The sequence below is a fragment of the Ursus americanus genome, chromosome 7 (assembly GCF_024610735.1).
Source record: "Ursus americanus isolate L20-20 chromosome 7, mUrsAme1.1.p, whole genome shotgun sequence".
Taxonomy (NCBI): domain Eukaryota; kingdom Metazoa; phylum Chordata; class Mammalia; order Carnivora; family Ursidae; genus Ursus; species Ursus americanus.
This window is the reverse complement of record NC_142133.1, coordinates 76837472-76862077: the sequence shown is the minus strand read 5'-3', so window position 1 is coordinate 76862077 and position 24606 is coordinate 76837472. Positions and strand designations below refer to the sequence as shown.

The following is a 24606-nucleotide window of genomic DNA, read 5'->3' as shown; positions in this document are numbered from 1 at the left end:
TGCCCAGCTTCGGGGTGACGAGGCTTCGTCCCCTTGTCAGGGCCCAGCCTTCTCAAGAGTAAGCATGATATAACAAGGATTAGGGGTTTGGGATTTTGTGACTATGGGGAGGAAGTCTTTTGAATGTTATTGTTTTTCAATCTAAATAAAAGTATCGCATGAAGGGAAAGATGAGTTGAGGTGGGAGATAGAGCCACTTTGGGAGAGATTTTTTGATAGTGGGGGAATTGAGGGGAAGGGAAAGCTGAGAAGAGAGAGAGAATTTAAATAATACTTTTCCTAGAAATCTTCATTTTCCCCAGTGCCCCAAAGAATTTCATCTGTGCCTCATTTCCTTTTTGGTTTATTATTTTTAATGCAGGTAGTTTCTTTCTTAACCATCGGTTAATGTCTGTTTTTTGTTATCTTTTTTAAAAGGAAGTAAAGTAAAGGGGTGCCTGCGTGGTTCAATCGGTTAAGTGTCTGACTCTTGATCTCAGCTCAGGTCTTGATCTCAGGGTCATGAGTTCGAGCCCTGCACTGGGCTCCACTCTGGCCATGGAGCCGACCTAAAAAAAAAGAAGAAGGAGAAAGAGAAGGAAGTAAAAAAGAAGGCACTAAAACCATGTACAATGTCACCATCTGAATATTCATCTTGCCATATGCATATATTCAAGTTTGTATCTCAAGTATTTTCCCAAACATAAATATTATTCAATAACTATCAGTGTATTGATTTCTAATGTGGCTTAACATTTTTTTTACTAGTTTACCAATTCTTTTATTTTCCTTTGAAATCCCTCCTGATGTCTTTTATTTGATCCTTGTTGTTTTGATATGTTTTCCCATTGGCTTTTTCAATTTGAATCTTAAAGTTTTAGGATATGCAAAATACTTTAATTTGTATATATTCAGATCTGTTTTCTTTATGATTTTTTTTCCAATTGCTATGGAAACTCTTCCGAGTCCAGTAACAATTAAATATTCAATTAAATTATAAGTGTGTTGTGGATTTAATTCTTAAATCCAAAAGGAATATATTTTAGTATATGACCTGTCTGAGGTAAGAATTAATCGTAAGTTTATTTTTTCTTTATTTTAATGATTTTTTATTATATTATGTTAGTCACCATACAGTACATCCCTGGTTTCCGATGTAAAGTTTGATGATTCATTAGTTGCGTATAACACCCAGTGCTCCATGCAATACGTGCCCTCCTTACTACCCATCACCAGTCTATCCCATTCCCCCACCCCCCTCCCCTCTGAAGCCCTCAGTTTGTTTCTCAGAGTACATAGTCTCTCATGCTTCATTCCCCCTTCTGATTACCCCCCCTCTCTTTATCCCTTTCTTCCCCTACCGATCTTCCTAGTTCTTATGTTCCATAGATCATAACTTTAAAAACATTCTTCGCCAAATTTATAAGCATATTTTAATGAAGAACTTATCCTCCCTTTTGTCTATTACATATCCTTGATTACATATTAGATTCTTATCTGCACTAGGAGTCATTTGACTGTTGTTTTCTGCACCATATTTTCTATGCCAATTTTGTGCAGCCACAATGCTGTTTTAACTTTGTGGCTGTGTAAGAAATTATTACATATGATCAACTCAAGTCTTACATCTTGCTTTTGTTTTTCATTTCTTATCTACTCCTATTTGTTTGTTAACAAGATGAAATTCAGAAACATTTTGTCTTTTAAAAACTCTTGAACAGACTGGTGATGGGTAGTAAGGAGGGCACGTATTGCATGGTGCACTGGGTGTTATACACAACTAATGAATCATCGAACTTTGCATCAGAAAACAGGGATGTACTGTATGGTGACTAACATAATATAATAAAAAAAACATTAAAAAAATAAAAAAATAAAAACTCTTGAATATGATATCAATTGTGTTAATTCTGTAAATTAACCTGGAAAAGGCTGATATTTTGGCAGCATGACTTACTTATTATTATACTGTCTCAATCGTACGATCAGATCTCCTGTCTCATGCAAGGAACAGTATCCGTCCCTGGTATTTCTTCCCAAATCAGTGCTTAGGGCCTAACCCAAGGGCTTACATACTGTAAGCATTCATTACCTGTGAGATGACAGAGCTCCAGGAATAATGCGTGCTTTTTTTTGGGGGGGGGGTTGGCAGTAGTTTTGCTAGAATCCATACATTCTAGGATCTTCTGACCTCAATCCATGACAATTTCTAAGGTATATGTACTCGTTTTTTCTGTGTGAGTTGATCCAGTTGTATTTATCCTAAGGAAAGAATGTGAACATATCATTTTTTTTGGAAAATTACCACCTTCTGATAGCATCTTTTTGCCCCCAGAACATCTGCACAAACAGCACATAGCACATTGCACGTATGAAATCTCCCACTGAAGTTCTACATTATATATATATGAGGGGATTAGTGGTGAATACGAAAATAATTTTAGCATGAAAGCTCAGAAACATACGTTATATTTTTTCTGAGCCCAAAGGTTCAGAAACTGACACGGGGAATTCTTATTCCAGCCTTCCAGAAGCCAGTGATGTCTGACAGCTTAAGCGACCAAGCACGCAGCAGCATCTCGAGCGAGAGCTGAGCGCTGCCTCCGTCTCCCTCTGGGCCTCAGCTTCCTCAGCGGGAACTGTCGAGAGCGGAACAAGATCATTCAGGGACCTCGGGCCACTAGTACTCCGGAGCTCTTTCCTCACCTGTGAAATGAAGCTTATCTCAACTGGCACGAATGAGACGCTATTTCAAAGTGGGTGGAGCCCTCGGGACATCTGCCAACCCCTGTCCTGGTGGTGGCTGACAGTGCAGGCAAAGAGAGCCACCGAGTTTGCTAAACCCGACGCCCCTACAGTCCGCGCAACTCATGCCACCTCTGAGGGCCACCAAACAAAACCCAAGACAATTCGAAATCACTTTTTTCTTTTTTTTTTTTTTTAAGATTTTATTTATTTGACAGAGAGAGAGACAGCCAGCGAGAGAGGGAACACAAGCAGGGGGAGTCGGAGAGGAAGAAGCAGGCTCATCGCGGAGGAGCCTGATGTGGGACTCGATCCCATAACGCCGGGATCACGCCCTGAGCCGAAGGCAGACGCTTAACCGCTGTGCCACCCAGGCGCCCCTCGAAATCACTTTTTTCTATACTCTGAGAGCACTCTTGGACTGACATTGTACTTTCCTTTGGGAAAAAAAAAGTGTTATAGGAAAATAAAAGTAAATGACAACAAGAGCCAAATGCTTTATGACTGTCAAGAAAACGAAGAAAACGAAGATGGAGCCAGGCACCTGGCGTTGATCTTACAGAAGCCTGTCCTCGGTTTCCGGCTCCTGTGAACTGGTCTCTCTCTCTCTCTCTTTTTTTTTTATTATGTTATGTTAGTCACCATACAGCACATCCTTAGTTTTTGATGTAACGTTCCATGATTCTTTGTTTGCGTATAACACCCAGTGCTCCATGCAGTATGTGCCCTCCTTAATGCCCATCACTGGGCTAACCCATCCCCCCATCCCCTCCCCTCTGACACCCTCAGTTTGTTTCCCGGAGTCCATAGTCTCTCATGGTTTGTCTCCCTCTCTGATTTCCTCCCCTTCAGTTTTCCCTTCCTTCTCCTAATGTCCTCCATGCTATTCCTTATGTTCCACATGTAAGTGAAACCATATGATAATTGGCTTTCTCTGATGGACTTATTTCACTTAGCATAGCCCTCTCCAGTTCCATCCATGTCGATGCAAATGATGGGTAGTCATCCTTTCTGATGGCTGAGTAATAGTCCATTGTGTATATGGACCACATCTTCTTTATCCATTCATCTGTTGAAGGGCAGCTTGGCTCCTTCCACAGTTTGGCTATTGTGGACATTGCTGCTATGAACATTGGGGTGCATGTGCCCCTTCTTGTCACTACCTCTGTATCTTTGGGGTAAATACCCAGTAGTGCAATTGCTGGGTCATAGGGTAGCTCTATTTTTAACTTTTTGAGGAAGCTCCACACTGTTTTCTGAAGTGGCTGTACCAACTTGCATTCCCACCAACAGTGTAAGAGGGTTCCCCTTTTTCCACATCCTCTCCAACATATGTTGTTTCCTGGCTTGTTAATTTTTGCCATTCTAACTGGTGTAAGGTGGTATCTCAGTGTGGTTTTGATTTGAATTTCCCTGATGGCTAATGATGTTGAACATTTTTTCATGTGTCTATTTGCCATTTGTATGTCTTCTTTGGAAAAGTGTCTATTCATGTCTTCTGCCCATTTTTTGACTTGATTATTTGTTTTTTGGGGTCTTGGGTTTGAGAAGTTCTTTATAAATCTTGGATACCAGAACTGGCCTTTTAGGGCACCTCCTTTCAGAACCCTTGCCCCCTGGGCAGACTCAGGCCCCAGCATCTATGTTCACTGTGCTCCCATCCTCTCTCTTCCTTCTGTCCAAGCCCCAGCTCTACCGTTGGCACGCTAAAGAGAGAGCCCACTTCAAATGGCTCTGGGGGGCAAGTGCCCTAAACAATGTCTTCCCATGGGAGACTATGGAAAATACATTTTGAACTGGGGGAGGGTGGATGTTTTATAACTGAATATTTAATGACTGCACTTCCTCCAGAATTAGGAAAGAAAATAAAACGTTTCCAGAAAAGAAATTGAATGGGAAACTGGAAAGAACCCTGGCATCAGGCAGATCTGGGCGTGAACTGAGACGTCACTCAGTAGCGACAGTGATTCAAGGAGGCTCTATGAACGTCACTTTCCTCATGAAGAAACCGGGCTGATGGTAATCCCCATCTCAGGAGTGGCTTTTGTGTCACACATACATACACAAGAGTAAAGGGCCTCACAGCGGTGTCCAGCACGGAGAGGACTCTGGGATGGAGTCTTTCTTCACTTTCACACCCAGAGTGCTCAAGGAGGGGGTTTTGCTCCGCTGGTACTTGGTGTTTGTAACGTCCCCCACGAATGCAGGCCACTCTCTGGGGTGTGAACTGCTTTCCCTTGCTGCTCTATCACCAGGAGCTTGATAACAACCCCACCGAAATAGACAGTCTATGGGGCTGTCCTCCTGGAATTTGGTCAATAGCTATGAACTAAGCCCCAATTCTTTGGTTGGAGAATAAACTTGTCCTGTGGCTCTCAGTTTTCCTGCAGACCCTGAAATACACTGGTCACCCCTCGTCTCCCACACCCTGGCCACCTTTTGCTTCAAAGACCCGGTGATACTGTCTTTGGTCTAATCTCTGAATCCTCACAGATGAAGGGGGTGCACACTCTTCCCTCCTTCTCTCCTTCTGCCCCTCCTTTCCTGCTTCAAGCACCTACTGAGTACCCACTGTGCACAGGCCCTGTGGAGGCAATGGAGGTGAATGAGCCCCAGTCCTGGACCTCGAAGCAGACTGGCCAGAGACACCAGGATTTAAGGCATGTGATGAAGACACAGTTCAAAGTGACGAGCCCTGCAGACTCTTCGGGAGCAGAGGTAGAGTGATGACCCGTACCTGGAAGGTTTTAGGAAGGATAACAATGAATTTACCAGAAGGCAGGGGTAGAGGGAGAAGGTCATGTCAGGCAGAGCAGATGATATGTATAGGTGCACAGAAAACTTTCCTGTAAAGAAGCAATTATGGTGAAAGCATGTCGAAAAAGAGTTTCATTCTCAGAAAAGGATCAAGTTCTCTTCATAAGGACCAAACAGCTGTACGATCATAGTACCCATTAAATTGTCATCTTCATATGCATTTAAATTGAATCTTATGCTTTATGCAAAATATTCTAGAGTATGAATCCTCATGTTGCTTCATGAAAAACAAACAAACAAAAAACCAGTGGCTAGGAATGAGCTTCGCCCCTTACCATCCCTGTGATCATGGCCAATTTACCCCTCTGCCTCCAGTTACTGACCAGCTAAGTAGGAATAATACCAGGGCCTCCCTGCAAGGCCGCTGTCAAGGTCACAAGTGGTCTATAGGAAAAGTGAAGCAGGTGGCCCGTGTGGAGGCAGCCCCGGCCCTTTCTGTGCTGAGCAGTCATGCGGCGCCAACAGGACAGGGCACCAACACCAATTTGGGGGACATACAAGGTTATGGTTGAAAGTTCTCCATCCAAATGCTGCCTGAGCTCTGCTCCTTATTATAGAACAGTCAATTACACCACCTCCGACAGCAGCACTGTTCTTCCAAGGAGATTACTCTTCAATTGATTTCACAGTCCTCCCTGGTATATAATCCCCCTGGCTATGACGGCATGCAGGCTCTTATAAAGACATTCAATACCGCCATCAAATGAAATTATATCATTTATATCCGAAGTTGAAATATGCACTGTTTGGGGAGGTTAAAAAATGGATCCCCTAGAATAAAGCTATAATCAGCATGAACTATAGCTTTTAATTGCCTGGGAAGGTGAGAAGCATTCTTGAAAATAAAGTACCAGACAGTAGCAATCATCCATGGAAGCACGAAGAAGTGTGTGCTGATTACTTATGACTGCAAACACCGGAGCTTACGGTGAAAACTTCTTTTTCTCCTTTCTTAGGTTCCTCTTTCTGATCAATATTTTTTTAATTATCATGGTCTTTCCTGGGGGTAGGGATACTGGGAAATACATATATTTTGTGCATATGGAATAAGAATATTTGAGGTGGGGGCGCCTGGGTGGCACAGCGGTTAAGCATCTGCCTTCGGCTCAGGGCGTGATCCCGGCGTTGTGGGATCGAGCCCCACATCAGGCTCCTCCTCTAGGAGCCTGCTTCTTCCTATTCCACTTCCCCTGCTTGTGTTCCCTCTCTCGCTGGCTCTCTCTATCTCTGTCAAATAAATAAATAAAATCTTTAAAAAAAAAAAAAAAGAATATTTGAGGTGGCCCAGGGTGGGGGTGGGGGTGGGGACAGGGTGGGAAGGAGCTGTTCCCAAGCAGAGTTTGGGTTTATGACTCCAAAAACAGATGTTACATTGCAATAGCAGGCTTGTTTGCTAAGGAGAGACCAGCACTTGGGATTTGATTATTGATTATTATTACTACTGATTTGATTGTATGATTACTGATGATACATTTCAGTTGTTTTTCTTCTAAACTTTGTTGCTTTCACCTCCTCCTCCTCGACATCTGCATTGCGAGTTCCCGAAGGGCAGGCACTGGGTCTTACTTTCATTTCTCAACACGCAGCATAGGCCCACGACATGGTAGCCCTCAGTTAATGTTGGATTTCTTTATGTTAAAAATATACGCATTTATTAAAACCCCACTCGCTCTGTGTCAGACACTGTTCTAGGAGTCCAAGTTTCCTGCCCTCTAAGAAGTCAGAGTTTAGAGGGTGAAGCAGAAATGCCAGATGTCTGCCTGAGCACGCTGGAAAAAGAAAGAAGGCTCCACCATTGCCAAAGGCATGGGGCAGGCTGCCCAGAGGGGAAAACGCTTGATGCGGTCACTGAATACTGATCGGGAGCTTGCTACCTAGGCAAATGAGGAAAAGACAAATGACACAGGGTGTTTTTAATGGCAAATAAGTGAATAATTACAGGAATGGTCTTTCTGGCTCCAGCATTCTGAAAAATTAAACTGTCTTGCAAGAAGAGCCCCACATACCAAGATACAGTGCGATTAGAAATCATTCTGAGTCCGACAAAAAAAATCACTTAGTTCCGCACCTCCGCGAGGCAGAGATGGCCCCAAGAGCCACACTGGAGAAGGAGAAAGCTTGGAAGGCTTGCTGTAGATCCTGCTGTCTTGTGGCAGGCATGCGGAAAGATCGATCTGTCCAGCTGGCCGGGCCACCGCACAGCCAGCTACAGCGGCAGGTGCCCGCTTATAACCCGCCCCGTCCCGACCTGTGTCAGCTGGATGCTCGAAAAGCCCACCCCGGAGGGGGTTAGGAGTTCCAGAGGTTTAGGGGGGAAAGCTCGTGAGGAAGAAGATTGGGGGGATGCTGGGTTGGAGCCCTGAAGCCTTCGGAGCCCGACGCAGACTTGCCAGCCATGAACAGGTGCAGCTCTGACCCCTTGGGCCAACCCGACAAGGAGCTCCAGAGCGAGGAGCGCTATGAGATGCGTCCTGTGTGGGGAAGGATGGACCGACCCTGGTACACAGCCATGCACAGTCCTTGTTGGCGGCTGCTCGGGAAGAGCACAGCCTTGACTTGAAAAGTGAGGCGGATCTTGAAAGGGGGCTGGCAGCAGACTCGCCATTCTTTTGTGAAGGGAGATCCTGGTGCTGCGCCCCCCATGGCTGCCACCCCACACGCCACCGCTCTCGCCTTCTTGGGAGCCCCTACACCTGAATTGGAGTGTCCTTACCCTCACCCCCGGCTCGGGGGCAGCTTACACTCTCCGGCCTTCGATGGACTGCCCGGGTCCACCGCCTGGATCCACTGTGCTGGTCCCGTCCGGCAACTTGCCCACTCTTGGCACACACCCCTCTGCTAATAAATTGACTTCACCTTTGCTCCAGGGGCCAAGCTACCACATTCCTCCCATTCCCGTAGCGTGGGTCCCTGTCCTGCCGACCTCTACGCCCAGGCCAGGACACGACCATGAATTCCTAACGCAGGGCTAGCCTATTGCAAGGCAAACTGTTTTCTCCCTGCGTCCTGGGGAGGAATAAACCTGGTGGCGGCTCTGAGCAAACATCATAACCCAGGGGAGGAAACAGACGTGAGACATGACTACAGCTCGGTCCTGGGGCTGCTGTGGGGCTCGCCCCTACCTGCGGGTGGTAAATGTTGACTTGGATGCCCGGCTTCCCACGGCCGCTATCTGGGAGGAATGTTCACGTACATTTCCTCACGTTTGCATTTTCTTATGTTGTCTCTTACTCCTCATTAGACCAAAAGCTCCAGGAGAGTTGTTGGGGGCGGGGTGGGGGGGCGGTCTGCTGTTTCTCTGCTGAGGACCTGGCAGACAGTAAGCACTCAGGAGGCAATCACTGAATAAATAAGTGGGATCCTCTCAGCAGCTCTCAGAGGAAAGTGCAGTGGTTTTGTAGGAGGGGAAACTGAGGCTTGAAGAGAACCATTCCCTTGGAGAAAGTCATCCGCTGCCCCAAATTCACGGTCTGATTGACTCCCCATTTGGTATTCATTCCACTCTGACTCCAGATTGTACAGAGGTTCAGCCCAAACGCCCACAGGCCCAAATGCTACCATCAGAGAATATCTGGGTGTCAGTTGTATTTTTCCTCATGTAATCCTCCCAACAAGCCAACGAAGCAGGTATTGGTCCTGTCCCCATTTACAGATAAAGAAATGGAAGCTCTGAGCCGGGGCGCCTGGGTGGCTCAGTCGGTTAAGCGGCCAGCTCTTGGTTTCGGCTCAGATCCTGATCTCAGGGTCCTGGGACGGAGCCTGGGATCGGGCTCCGAGCTCAACGGGGAGTCTGCTTGAGATTGTCTCCCTCTGCCCCTCCCCCTCCCTGCTCGCTCGCTCTCTCTCTCAAATACATACATACATCCAGCTTTAAAATAAAGCTCTGAGGGGCGCCTGGGTGGCTCAGTCGTTAAGCATCTGCCTTCAGCTCAGGACGTGATCCCGGCGTTCTGGGATCGAGCCCCACATCAGGCTCCTCCACTATGAGCCTGCTTCTTCCTCTCCCACTCCCCCTGCTTGTGTTCCCTCTCTCGCTGGCTGTCTCTCTGTGTCAAATAAATAAATAAAATCTTTTAAAAAAATTTTTAAAAAGTAAAATAAAATAAAATAAAATAAAATAAAATAAAGCTCTGAGGGAAACAAATGAAGAAAGAAAAAACAGAAACAGACTCATTAATACAAACTGGTGGATGCAAAGGCCGGGGAGGAGGGGGCTGTGAGGATGGGCAGAGCGGGCGAAGGGGATTGAACTTCCAGCTCTAGAACAAAGACGCCATGGAGATGAAAAGTAAGGAAATACAGTCAATAATGCTGTAATACCGTATGGTGAGGACACCCGCAGAGGGGAGCCCTGTGTAATGCACAGAACTGTCGAGTCGTGATGTTGTGCACCTGAGACTAACGTAACATCGTATGTCACCTACACCGCCGTAATAAAACTAATTTTTTTTTCAAGAAAGAAAGAACTTTAAGATCTGAGAGGTCTAGTCAGCCGGCAAGTGGAATGTACAGTCCTGGGTCTGCTTGGCTTCAAACTTCTCCTTTCTCGTTCCTTCTCCCGAGGATGTTCTTTGCCTGTACGTCCGCCCGGGGGTTGCCTTTTCATCCTGTGGGTCCCAACTCCACGGATCCTTCCTCTGAGGCAGAGGGCCTGGAGCACGGCGAGCATCCCGCTGTCTGCTGATCTTCCCCTTGTCCCGGTACATGAGACCGGCTGACTCACCTGAGGCTTTGTCCTCCCGCACCAGGATCAAGTCTCTGTCCAGACGAGGACTCTGCTCACGTGTTGCTCGGTCTCTGGCATCTAGACAGCGCTGGGTTTGATAAACACCTGCAGACTGACCACCTCTTCCCACTCCAGGCAACTTCTTCTCTCCTCGGGCCACATTTGCATCAAGGCCCCAAGTGGGGTGGTGGAGTGAATGCCTCTGCCGTGTAGACGCAGGGGCAAATCGCTGTGATTGTCACATCCTCCGAAGTTGAGAATGACAACTTTGCTCGGGAGCTTGCTTCATTGTCCAACTACCCCGCCGGGAAATTCTACAGATCTGACCTAAATTTGTCCAGCTGTGCCAGAAACCAGCTTTGTCCTGGGTGGTCCTCAGAGGGGGCAGCTGGTGAAAGAACTCTTTGTGTCAAATGACACAGCTTCCCACGTTGACCCCTCCTTGACAGGGAAGATGGGGCTTGGTGCAAGGCTACGGCCCCGCTGACCTCGCCAGCTCCAGTGAGACAGCCAGGGTGCAGTGGACAAAGCCCCAGAGAAAATCGGGAAGGTCTGGCCTTACCTTCCGTCTCCTTACCTGCCTGCTGGGTGACCTGGGCTATGTCAGCGAAGTGCCGGAGCCCCATTTCATCCCCAGCAGTGTGCCTAATAACGCCTGTCTTATAGGTATGTGAGGTGATGGTAGGAGCTGTGGCCTGTTTCTTTCTCCATTTATTAAAAAAAAAAATGCTACTAACTTATAAGGATTATGAGTCCAGAAGAGAAAAGTAACCCGCCCAAGCTCAAATTCAGGGCAGAGTTCTGACTATCTCTTTCTTCAAAGTCACAGCGTTACCTTTATGACTCTTCCTTATCCCTCACAGAGGTTTGAATCTCCTTCTCATTGTCAAAACTGGACAAAGGATTTTATAAAAGGAAGAGAGAGCCCCAGAGTAAAATCATTTTTAAACCACAGGATATTTCCCAAGAGGAAACCGTAGACCTCAGGCTACCTGGCTAAACGTGCCAGGCTCCTGGCTTCTCCCAACAGCCCTACCGTCTACCAACTGAACTTGCCTAAAGCCCTGTGGTCCCCACGACCCCACAGAGACCAGCTGGCGGGAGCTGGCAATGCGCAGACACCCACATGGCCAAGGCTTCAGATGTGGCCTGGGTTGGCCTCGGTCATGGTTATAGGCAGTCATTTTGGACACCTTCCTGCAAAGCCAACCTGTCTGTGACTGGCATTGTCACTGTTTCTACCTAAAATGAGCACTTAAAATTTTTTTTTTTACCTACAGGCATCAGGGACAGAAGAACTCCTTAGTGCCAGAAGCAGCCTCAGCACTTTCTATGTTGTACAGATAGAACAGCTAACGGGCGCGACAGTGGGGTGTCTGATGTTACGACAGGGCGGGGCTAGAATCCAGGCCCTATGTCCAGCTCTGTTTCCATCCCACAGAACCCACTCAGGCCGTTAGGTGAATCTGACTCAGAAAATCCCACAGGCGTGTAGAGAGCTTCCTGTTCTCCCTTAGTTTGAAATTACAGAGTTCTTGAATCATGGGATTCTATTCATGGGTGTGGCAGCCATTTTTCCTATAGTCTAATTTATTGCATGTTGCTGGTACCACAGTGATTCAGAACAAAGGCTCCGAAGACCGATTCACAGGGTCTGTAACCTGAACATAACACTCACTAGCTGTGTGTCCTTAGGTAAACCCTTTCGTCTTTTCTGTCTCAATTTCCCTGTCTACGAAATGGTGATAGTGAACATGAGTGACGTCCTGGGGTTTGTGGATTAAGTAAGTTGCTAGGCATTCACTGCTTAGAATGACTGACATATAGTAAGCGCTGAATAAATGCAACACTTACTTCATTATTTCTATTTGATAGATAAGGAACCCGAGATGCTCAGATGCGATGACAGAGGGTAAATTAATGGAAACGCAGAAATCTGCATGAAGCTTTCTGGACGCTGGGCACAATGCCCTTTCATCCATGTCAGTCAAATTAATAGAATCACAACATGTCTCGAGAGGTCTTCCACTCCTTTTTGCCCATGGCTCTGTTGTATAAGAGAGCCAAGGCCCAGAAAGGAGTCCCCTTAGCTATGTACTGACCAGCTGTAAGAGGATAGGAAATGATGACTGGCTCCTACTCCAAACCTATGGAATTTCTAGAAGGGGCTTCTGAAATTTTGTCTTTTTAACAGTTATTCTCATAAAGCCAGATCAAAGCAGATTTGTGGAATGGTGTTTGAGAATCACTGAATTAGAGCATTCCAGCCTGGCTTAGATGGAATCCTTGGTTGACTGGATTAATATTTCTAGGCTAGTAATCTATAAATGATTTGATTGTACCTCTCTTTTACATACATTCATTTATAAATTATATGCTCAGACTACTGTACCCAAAATATTATGTCCATTATTGAACTGACAAGAAAAAATGTAAAAATTTTAAAAAGGAGCGCGTATAAGGTAAGAATAAGTAGAAGTTCCAATAATGTCTTTCCATTAAGATGAGTCATCCTCAGCACTGCCTGAGTGAGCACACCCCATTTTCAAGACCATAGCTCTAGAAACCAAGATATTGTTTGTTGCAAGGCCCCAAGGGACATGGAATCAAACCTCTGCTTCCCAGTCCCCTACCCTATTCTGTCACTGATGGCACAGTTGTGAAGGAGAACCCGGTACACTATCGCTGATGGTACTGACTTCCCCAGAACTGAAGGAATTGCTGAACTGGCCATTGCGATCCAGCATGTGTTGGGGAAACTCCCAGTATGCCCCCTTCTTGTCCCTCTCCCAAGGAGCGAATGGGGCTAATCTAATTGGTCATGCATTGAGTCAGCTCCACCAGTGGGTGGGTGACTGTGTGTAGTAAGATTGTAACATGGGTGTGGCTCTTGCTGCTTTGCCCGCATCTGGCTGGAGGGGTAACCTGACCTCAGGTAGACCAGTTCCCTTCTCCCTTTCTTCTCTAACTCCAGATCTTCAGATTTGGTGACATAAAGATACACATGTGTTAGGCCACATGCTTCCTTGATCTGACTAGACACCACACTTCATTGACAGCACTTTGCTTTGATCCTTGTGCCCTCACAGGAAGGAGGGGTGGCTGGGTCACATAGACATGGGCCCCTCAGACCCACCTTCAGTCCCCCTTTGCATCATCCAGATGGTCTCTGCTACTGCATATTCTCTACTCACCGCAGGTCAGTTTGATCCCAGTAACATCTGCTTAATATGCTTTTTCACAGGCATCCTTAGTTCCAAGCTTGGGTGGCACAAATTCTGCTGGCTTTCAACCAGCTAATGTGGGTTTCATCACTGATACTTGGGTGACCACGGGCAAACCAACTGATCTAACAGGGTCTACGTTCTCATCTATAAAATAGAGGTACTAATAACCCTGCCTACCTCGTTTGACTGGTATGAGATGAAATTTGTAAATGCTTTCCATAAACTTAAAAACCCCATTCAAATGAAAAGGATATGGAGCCACCAATGGGGGGGGGAAGACTTCTGTTTTTAATGCAATGCAACCCAAAACTCAGTGGGCTTTGTCTCCTTAAACAAAATTCTCATTGGAAGGAGCACACTAAGAAAATTTGGTAAAGACTTTGAGAGAGAGGGAAACTTTACATAAGTAATATTCACTCTTCATTCCATGGGAAATACGTACTGAACCCCTATTTTATGTCAGACACACTTTGCCAAGTATTAGAGAAAGAAGGTGAGTGAGACCAGTTGTGGCCCTCAATGAATTTACAGTCTAATGAGAGAGAGAGACAGACAGAGAGACAGAGAGAATGGCAATGTGCTAAGTTCTGCAATGTGCTAAGCAATGTGCTAAGTTCTGTGATGGGGATGTGAACTCAGAGCTGGTGAGAGTGAACAGGAGGGCCTCCCAAACTCACCTGGGACCAGGGAGAAGTTACCTGAAATAAACACTGAAATAGACAGAAGACTAAGTAAAGCTAAAGGTGGAGAGGATACGTTCCAAATGGAGGGGAGAGAAAATATAAAGATTTTGAGATAAGAGAAGCCTTTGCACTTTCAGAGATCGCCAAGAGCGTTGCATGGCCAGAGCCCCCTCTGCACGTGGAGTGTCAAGAGGGAGGTTGAAAGGGACATGGAGAAATGGAAGCTTGAATCTGAGAAGAGACATGCTGTTGATCTGTATTTTAGGAAATCATTCTGGAGACTTCTTCAATTAATTATGTACTGGTACAAGTTCGAGGCAGGGTTTTCCAAATCTGGCTGAGCTATCAGAATCATTCCCCTGAATGTACAGAATTCAGATTCCTGGACTCCATGTACTAAATTCGGATTCCTGGACTCCATGTCTTTTAAATCTGAGTCCAAAGATGTGTCTTTTGAACATGCTTCCAGGTAATTCTGATAAAGTCATACCACTGAAGGGGGCTTAATTGTGGCCCCCAAAATGTTATATCCATGTCCTGAACCCCCTGAGCTGTGAATGCTGCTTTATTTGGAGAAAGGATCATTGCAGTTTATCCTGGATTATGGAGGTAGGCTCTAAATGCAAGAACACATACCCTGAAAGACAGGAGAGGAGGAAGAAGCAATCTGACCGTGAAGGTAGACATTGGAGTGATGTGGCCACAAGCCAAGGAACGTCTGGGGCCACCAGACCCTGGAAGAGGCATGAAACTGACTGTTTCCTCTAGAGCCCCCAAATTGCCCAAGGTCCTGCCTGCCCTTTGATTTTATGCCTCTGGCCTCCAGCACTGGGAAAGAATACATGTCTGGTGTTTTGAACTACCCATTTTCGATTGTTACAGCAGCCCTAGGAAACTGATACACCAGCCAACAATTACTTTATTGTTCATTTGTTTGCTTCCATGAAGGTAGGAGAAATGGTGGCAGAGGCTGAGACAAAACCCAATCAAGTGTCAGAAGGAGTTTGAGAAGGAACCAAGCAAATTGCTCAGCAATAAAAGAAATTTCCAACCCGACCTGGAGTCCATCCCTGACCTAGGCTGAGCTCTGTCTGAACAGAGTACCTTCTTCCTCCCCTACCTACCCTCCACACACCCTTCCAGTGCACCCTGCTTTTGCTCCCTGGTGCTGGAAGTGGGCATGTGTATAGATAGCCTTACCCATAAACACACCTACTTCTTTCTCACTGGGAGCCTCAGTCCCCGACTCTCCAGGGAAATCTCCCAGCTACCAACCACCCTGAAAGCACATGCTCCCTTGGGTGCAAGGGGCTGGTGGTGCAGCTTCGTTCATGCCGCAGGCCTGTCCCCATCACAGGTACTGTGCCGGTCAGAAAGCGCATCCCTGAGTTATCCGGGACCCTCCGGACAGACCTCAGAGACTTCCTATACTCCTTTGTGAGGCTGTAAACAGAAAGTCTCCTTAATGGGACACGTTCACATGCAGGTGTGTATTTGTGTATGTTTGTCTTTGTGTGTCTGTGTGTGCGTTTCTGTGTCTGTATATATGTCTCTGTGTGCGTGTCTGTGTGTGTTTCTGTTTCTGCGTGTGTGTGTGTGTGTGTGTGTGTATGTGTGTGTGTTCAGCTTCTTCCTAGCAACCGTCTGTTTCAGAAGCACCATTCATGATACTAAAGAAATTTCCTGAGCATCTAATGTAATCCAGGCCCTGTGGGGAACACAGAAGTAAATTAGATTCGATCTGCCTTGAAAAATCTTCACAGCCTAGTGGAGGGAGACGCAGTTTAATGCGAAAGTTGAGGGAAATGACTTTGGATTCAGACAAACCTTCATTCAAATTCTGGCTCTGCGTTTCATTAGCTAAGTGATTATTAGCAAGCTTCCTAAACCCACGAAGCTTTAGACCTGTAAAATGAAAATAACATGTTCTCTCAAGGTTGTTGAAAGGATTTCTTGAGTCAGTAGACGCAGAAGCTTTGATGCAGTGTCTGTTACATCCTAGGCACTCGGCAAGAGAGAACTACGGTTATTTTATTTGTGCAATAATAGAATTGGGCAGGCGATCCCGTAAACACGACAGAAAAGGAAGAACTAAGTCAGCTCACCAGGGTCAAGAAAAGCTTTCCGGAGCCAATAGGGCGGCAGAAGGAAGCTGCCAAAAACTCTGAGATACAGGGTCTAAGCAGAAAGAGGGGTTGAGGGGCACCTGGGTGGCACAGCGGTTAAGCGTCTGCCTTCGGCTCAGGGCGTGATCCCGGCGTTATGGGATCGAGCCCCACATCAGGCTCCTCCACTATGAGCCTGCTTCTTCCTCTCCCACTCCCCCTGCTTGTGTTCCCTCTCTCGCTGGCTGTCTATCTCTGTCGAATAAATAAATAAAATCTTAAAAAAAAAGAAAAAGAAAAAGAAAGGGGTTGAGTCTGGGAAGGTAGAGTCGTCAGGAATGCTGGCTGCCACGTGAATTTTGACCATCTCACCTTGACCTGGATTCCATTTTAACTTTGACCATGCGTTAATTGAAAGGGAAAACAAAAAAACCCATGTGGTTTTGTAAGTTGATGTCAATTGAGAATGAACATTATCTTCTTCTAATTTCACACTCATGGAACAGAAACTGTTTATTCCGCTGGGTCAGTGTTTGGCCTCACAAAATCATAGCGGACACCAACCAGCCCATGGGACAATTAAGGTTTCAGTCTTCAGTTGGAGAAGAGCCCTGTACCCAGGAAAATTTGTTAAAAAACTGATTTTTATCCTGTTTAGGGCTAAATCATAAGTAACAAAATAAATGAAAGACATTCAAAAAATTCAAATTTAAAAAACTCAGCTTTTACAAAACAGTCCCCTAATGCATTCCACATGTCTCTGTTTTTGCTTAAAAAAATGCCACATCATCACATTTTCTGAATAGCCCAGAGTCATCATTCACACACGTGAATGACTTCGTGGTGCTGTTGGTGGACCCGGTCTTAGCCATTCACCCACCATGAAGTGTCCCTGACTGAGCAGCTCTGACACTGGCCACATCTGCTCTTGTTTTGCTCATGAATATCCCCCCTCAGCTCCTCCCCATGGGCTCTTATCAAACCTAACCATGTCTCAAAAAGTGCCTTCCCGTGCTTGATCTTGTCTAATCTTAATTCTTACAATAGTGTGGGGAGCTAAATACCATTGTCCTCATTTTAAAGAAGAGGAATCAAGTCGAAGTGCTTACCGGCACTCAACCAACTACCCCCAGCTAAGTAATGGCAGACCAAAGCTGAATCTACTTGACTCCAAGCCTCATCTTTTCATACCAAAGCCTCTTCCATGTATATTCTTTCATTTATGAAGGGAGCAAGTATTTATTGGGTCCAACCACGCGGAGCCCCCGTGCTAGATGTTGATATTACCCTGTGTGGTCTTCTTGCGTCTTTCACCTCTTTTTGTCCTCATTTTCTCCCTTGAGATTTAGCAGATTGGCTACTCTTTCAGATTCTTGAACTTGGATGTTGGACAACCACCAATATACTTTTCAAGACTGTCTTCTGTAACCTGGTCCAGTTACTGTCCAATCCTGCTCTCTTTTCTCTGAACATGCTCCACTCATCCATGTTCCTGCAGAAGTGCACGGCTCAGCTCCTTATACAATTGGAGCCATCCAACATTTCACTGACGTACGCAGAGCTCAGCCAATGGTTGCTGCCTTGTTCTGGGGGTGGTTCTCTCTAGTTCAGGCCAAAAGGATTCCAGGAAGATGGACTTTTAGTCTAAAGCAATATTGCTTCCCATCTTCACAAATACCTCCCTTGCACTTGTTGGGTCCCACAGACAGAATGAAGATAACCATACTAATACAGAGAGGAATCACCAGATGTGAAAATTGTCCCAAGTCTCAGAACTCACAGACATCGGCATGCTTTTTTCCATCCACTCAATTCCCTGAGCTGCAGATTCCGCAGTCTACTGTTTTATTAGAACTTCCTCCCGACCCTTCAATAAATCTCAATGGAGTCCTCTTCTGAAAAGCCCAATTGCTCATGGAAGAGAGGTTTAATCATGGTGCTCTATGTTTTTAAATAAGATGAGGCAAGTGAAAGCAAGTATTCCATAATTCATTACGTGCACTCTCTCAGAAAACTTTTTTTATTAAGAATTCGATTAATAGTCTAATCATATTACACACACAGGTGGCTCAGAAGCTAGAAGATGCATAACCATTTCAGGAAAATGTTCAGAATGCTTTCAGATGTCTGTTCCCCATCTAGAATGAAGGGGGTCTGGAAATCGGAATAAGGAGGCAGGCAGTGAACCCTTATTTATACACCTGAAGGTATTCAGGGAGGAATACTTTTCAAGGAACCCAAATTATTCGAGCATTGGGTCTGTTCCATGGGTTAGTTTCCCAAGTGAGAAAGACAGCCTGGCACACCGCAGTTAATAGGCAGGTCAGCCACGGATTGACTCCAGGCTCTGCTACTCACAGACTGTAACCACACAAGGGACTGGACCTCTCTGAGCCTTGGTTTCTAGTTTTACAGTTGTGAAGATTAAGTCAGGCAGTGAGTGCAAGATTCCAGCTTCACAGCAGTTGCTTAATAAGAGGAAACTGCTTTCAGGTTCAACATTAGCCAAGTTATCTAGGTAGAAAACAGGTTTTGCTTTTAAAGAAAACTAGGCAACTAGGTTTTTGCTAAATGCTGGGCTAGAAGACTACTAACACTTGTGGGCTCACACAGTTAATCCTCACACACTCTGTAGTGGGTTAAATGATGGGTCCCAAAAATATATGCTCACCTCCAAATCCCCAGAACCTGTGAATGTTATCTTATTTGGAAAAGGAATCTTTATAGAAGTAATTCAATTGAGGATCTTGAGGAGATCATCCTAGATCATCTGATGGGTCCTAACGCTAATGAAAACGTCCTCATAATAAACACACAGAGATAGACATACAGAGGAAAAAGCATTGTGAAGTTGGAGGTAGAGATTGGAGCGAGGTGAACACAAGCCCAGGAACGTCAGTGAAACTTCCAGAAGCTGAAAGATGCAAGAAATGGATTCTCAAATAGAGCTCCGAGAACAAGAACACTCCCCACTGAATTTCAGACTCCTACCCTCCAAAACTGTGATAGAATAAGTTTTTCCGGTTTTCAGCCATCATATTGGTGATGGTTTGTTACAGCAGATTGAGGAAACTAATCCACTATCCTTGGGGCACCTGGGTGGCTCAGTTGGTTAAGCATCTGTCTTTTGCTCAGGTCATGATCCCAGGGTCCTGAAATCAAGCTCCACATGGGGCTCTCTGCTCACCGAGGAGCCTGCTTCTCTCTCTCTTTCTGCGACCCTCCCCCCCACTGGTGCTCTCACTCTGCTCTCTCTCTCTTTCTCAGAAATATTAAAAAAAAACCAAAAAAAACAATACACCAACCTTGTTCTATGGACATTTTTGAGAAAGAAACTTCAGAAAAGTTTAGTAACTCCCCTAAGTTCAGACAAGTATAAAGAGTGAAACCAAGATGAAAATGTAGACCTCCCTCATGTGAAGACACGCAAATTCTTTTTTTTTTTTAAGATTATTTATTTATTTATTCGACAGAGATAGAGAGAGCTAGCGAGAGAGGGAACACAAGCAGGGGGAGTGGGAGAGGAAGAAGCAGGCTCCCAGCAGAGGAGCCTGATATGGGACTCGATCCCGGAACTCCAGGATCACGCCCTGAGCCAAAGGCAGAGGCCTAACGACTGCGCTACCCAGGCGTCCCATGACACGCAAATTCTTATTTATTTTTCCTATTAAATGGTCATCCTCAAGTCATTCATAAAGTCTGTTCAATTTAGAATGAATTCTTATTACTCAGAAATGTTAGAAGAGTCATAATGAACATCTCATCAACTCCCATCCAACATAATCCAATCGCCCCGATAAATCCCCTATCAACAATGGGACCCTAACTTGCCATTCCATTTTGTTAGAATGAATAGATTATAAATATAGTTAGACAGCTATTTGGAAGAGCAAAGCGTTTAGACAATCCATCTCTAGTTCTAGTTCAGGGTAACAAATAAACAAAAAGGTTCTGCAATAAGGAAAAGTAGAGTAATCAAACATGGAATGGAGAACCAAAAGACCCGTACGTACGTAACAGATACGGGTCAAATTCGTATATGATCCAGAGAGAATCATTAACTTTCTCTGTACTCCATTTTCTTGACCAGAAGATGTTGGGACTGGAATACATTATTTCTAGAATTTTTTCCAATGAGACTTCCAAGTACTACCTTTAGGGACATTTCCAGAATATATCTAGAAATTTGTAGAACTAGACATACCTGAAATTTGTACCAAGTTGTAGTTCATTTCTACGGCTACCTTGCCAAAAGTCATTGGCTAATACAAAATCCAATCAAAACCTTAAAAATATCATTCAACTGAAGATTGAACTAGATACAAAATCTAAGTACATATTGAACCTTAACAATCGGGGCGAGATTCAGTTCCTAAATATCAACTTGCCCTCTCCAGCTCCTGGAACATAGGTGACACTCCATAGAAACTTAATGAATAAATGAACAAATGAGAGATTAAATTAATTCATTAATTTGGGAGTTGAAGTCCAGAGAGAGAGAGAAAGCAACTTGACCAGAATTGCCCTATCAATAGTGTCAGGACAGAATTTATTTCTGGAGGCTTGGAGAGGGCAATTGTGAGGGATATGCATATCCAAATCTCTTTATTAAAGATTTTCTTTGGTTTTGTTAAATGGTGAGAATTTTATCTTGCCCAAGGGACAATTTAAAGTTATAAAAATTTATAATATAAATTAAAGATATGTGGCATAAGCTCAAAATCACTGCATTTGTATTCTTGGAGTAAGGTGATGGGGTACCGCAGAAGAAAGTGTTTGGATAAGCTGAAACTTGTCCTAAAATACATTTGTGCTATGCCACGGATGCTGGGTCCACAGTGTGACGTGTACCATCTCTCTGTTGTGCTCACTACTTCCTCTCCATCCCAGGTTGTAGGCCCATCTCCTTATGTGTTCATTCCCTTCAGCATAACTTGTCCAGTTGTGCAATTGTTCCCTGCACCAGGAGACCTCAGAGACCACTCACTAGAGCGTGATGTCAAGACAAGGGCATCCTGTGCAAATCAGGAAGAAATAAAAGCAGGCACGAGCCACCCCTTCTGCCTGAATCTTGGGCACAGCTGCCTCTCGCCCCAGCTCATGAGGCTGGCGCTGAGGAATTTAAGCACATAGGGAAAATAAAATATGTCCTCTCAGCGGTGAGGATAGAAATGCTGCTGGCTCTCTGCATCTCCTTGGGGAGTATCAAAGTGAGGGAGGAGGGAGCCCCTTTTGGTGATGCTTCAGATCATCCTGAAGGTGGCTGAAATATTTGGGAGCTGGGGAAAGAGGAAATGAAGTTCATGGAATTCACCGGCTATGCTTAGCCTGACTCTCTGGTCCAGAAACAATGAGAGCATTCCAGAAATTAATAGGTCCTAAGGGACCAGTTTAATACCTTCATTTCCTTTGCCAAGAGAGGAGAAAGGAAATATGAAAGGTCACCCAGTGAATTTGTGGCAGAGGTCAGCCCAGTCCCATTTACCCCGAGTGTCCAAGACTGAGTCAAATCTGCCCGACTGTACCAAATAACAGAACAACAGAACCTGAAAATCAAGTGTTTAACGCTCTCTAGAATTATGCCCTTTATTCTCTGCCACGATTAACAAATTTGGCAAACTGCAGGCACATAATATGTAGACTTCTATATGCAGGGTCTACTGTGTGGATTAAAAAAAAAAAAATCCAAAGGAGGACCCAATACACATAAGCCTTTCAAAGTCTCCATACCTGTTCCCCACTCTCTCCCCTGCCAGCCTCTACTTCTTCACTCCTGAACTCATTTTCCCAAAATCCATTCCTCAACTGGCTTTTCCAGTTTCACAGTGTGGCCCCATGCCTCTTACTTGGACCTTGAAACCTTTACCAACTCCAACCCCATTGGATCTTATTTCTTTATTGTCCAGACGCCAGAGGTCCCTGGACTTACTCACTGGGGGGGAGTCAACAACCAGAATCTGAGCATGACTGCATTAAATTGGAGTCATTTCCAAACCATTTTACTGATTCAAGGAATCATAAAAGGGAATTTCAGTAGTAGCCAGGAAATCCAGGTTCTAACGTCAGTGGTTTATTTTGTAACCCTTCTATTTTGGTCTATGTTGTCTTCAACTCTTAAAAAAGGCAATAAAACTTGAGTTCTGGCTTCTATATTGAATGAATATATGAAGTGGGAATATCAGACAGGTGAGGAGAGAGGCTTTTCTGAATTAATGATGTCTCTCATCAATTTCTTCATGAAGAAACTCACTCCCTGGAGAATTATTCAGCTAAGCAAATGCTATGCAAACATGAGAAATGGCATTGACTTTCTTAATGTCACTTAATTTACTAAGGACAAAAACGAAAAATGAATTGTCCTAGTCCACTGGGAGACATTCCTCTTCTGATTTTTCACCCTTCCACTGAATGGAACGTCTCAGACTGGAATATTCAGGAGCACCTTTGAAGAAGCTAGATTCTACCATTAGAAGAAGAGACGGAAGGGCAACTGGGTGGCTCAGTCTGTTAAGCATCTGCCTTCGGCTCAGGTCATGATCTCAGGGTCCTGGGATGGAGCCCCATGTCAGGCTCCCTGCTCAGCGGGAAATCTGCTTCTCCCTCTCCCTCTGCCCCTCCCATACCCCTCACCCTGCTCCTGCTCTCTCTTTTCCTCTCTTTCTCTCATATGAGTGGATGAATGAATGAATGAATGAATGAATGAATAAATAAATAAATAAATAAATCTTTAAAAAATAAGAAGAAGAACAGACGGAGTAGAACACTGTTCTAGAGCTCCCATCTCATCTAGTGCCTACTTGACCCAACTTCAGCCTTTCCCTGGGTTACCTTTCATTGTTCATGTGTCCTCTTATCTCTCAGAGGAAGAGACAGTATTTTTTCTGTCTGAGATTAACCTGACTCCTTAACTCTGGATGCCACCCAACCATTAACTACCCACCTCCCTTTCTAGTTCTTCCAATACCTGCCTCTTAATTGATTCCTCTTAATTAATTTCCTACATTGTAAGAAACCCCAGACAATCTCATCCACATGCAAAGGACCCGCTCCCTCCTTTACCTGTTTACAAACACCTATAAGAAACAGGCCTTCTGGGGCGCCTGGGTGGCTCAGTCATTAAGCGTCTGCCTTCGGCTCAGGGCACGATCCCAGAGTCCTGGGATCAAGCCCTGCATCGGGCTCCTCCACTGGGAGCCTGCTTCTTCCTCTCCCACTCCCCCTGCTTGTGTTCCCTCTCTCACTGGCTTTCTTTCTCTCTGTCAAATAAATAAATAAAATCTTAAAAAAAAAAAAGAAGAAGAAGAAGAAGAAGAAAAGAAAAAAGAAACAGCCCTTCTCCTTCAGAAACAGAAACCTCCTGGCCCCTTTCATCTCTTACCTGGATTCCGCATAAACCCTGGTTCATGACTCAGCCCTCAGATCTGCTCCTGTCCACTCTCTGTCTTCACAGCACAACCGGCATGAGATGTGGTTTTCTCGGGTCACTCCCTGCCTAAGGGTCTCTGTGTTTACTTACTGTCTCCGAAAGCCCATACTTCTTAGAGTCCGTCATATGATGTCACTACTGCGCTTGAATGCATGTATGCCTTTGTTTATTCGTACCTTCCTTCCCTTACTCTAGGAAGGAAATGTCTGGACAAACTTTATTAGCATTCCTCCTGTGGTTTAATTAAGAATGGGCACCCTAAGCCCGCCTTTCACCAGCTTCTATTCCCATGAACTAGGAATGTTCGTGGCGTCCTCAGGAGAGCGCAGCCAACCCCAGAAAACTCTCCAGCCAGCCTCGCTCCATTTCCAACTACAGATCAAAATTGTCATCCCAAGGCTTTGTGATGGTATATGTATTTTTAATTCTTTCTCATTCTTTACTTCATGTTTACTCTCTATAACCTCTCTCTATAATGTTACTTGTACTAGTAACGGTGATAAAAGTAAAAACTATAATTAATGTTTGCATCGTACAATTTTATATCACATTCAGACACAGGATTTTCCAAATTAAACTTTTAATTTCAAATAATTCTTAAAGCTTTTATTTATTTATTTGAGAGAGAGAGAGCCTATGTGTGGGGAGGGGGAGCAGAGGGAGAGAGAATCTCAAGCACATTCCCTGCAGAACACAGAGCCCGATTCAGGGCTTAATCCCATCACCCTGAGACTGCGACCTGAGCTGAAATCAAGGGTTGGATGGTTAACCAGCTGAGCCACCCAGGCGCCCCTAATTTGAGATAATGTTGATTCACATTCAATTATAAGAAATGATTCAGAGATCTCATGTACCTTTACCTACTGTCCCCCAATTGTTTGCAATTTTGCAATGACAT

General features: G+C 44.9%; 1 long non-coding RNA gene across 1 annotated transcript; it reads right to left on the bottom strand.

Moving 5' to 3' along the window:
- Positions 1-349: 349 nt before the first annotated feature.
- LOC148109733 (uncharacterized) lies at positions 350-23774 on the bottom strand. Its single transcript, XR_015725100.1, has 3 exons — positions 23661-23774; positions 2072-2241; positions 350-548 (listed from the first exon to the last, which is right to left on the bottom strand). It is a non-coding gene; the product is annotated as an uncharacterized LOC148109733 (long non-coding RNA).
- Between the last annotated feature and the right edge of the window lie 832 nt (positions 23775-24606).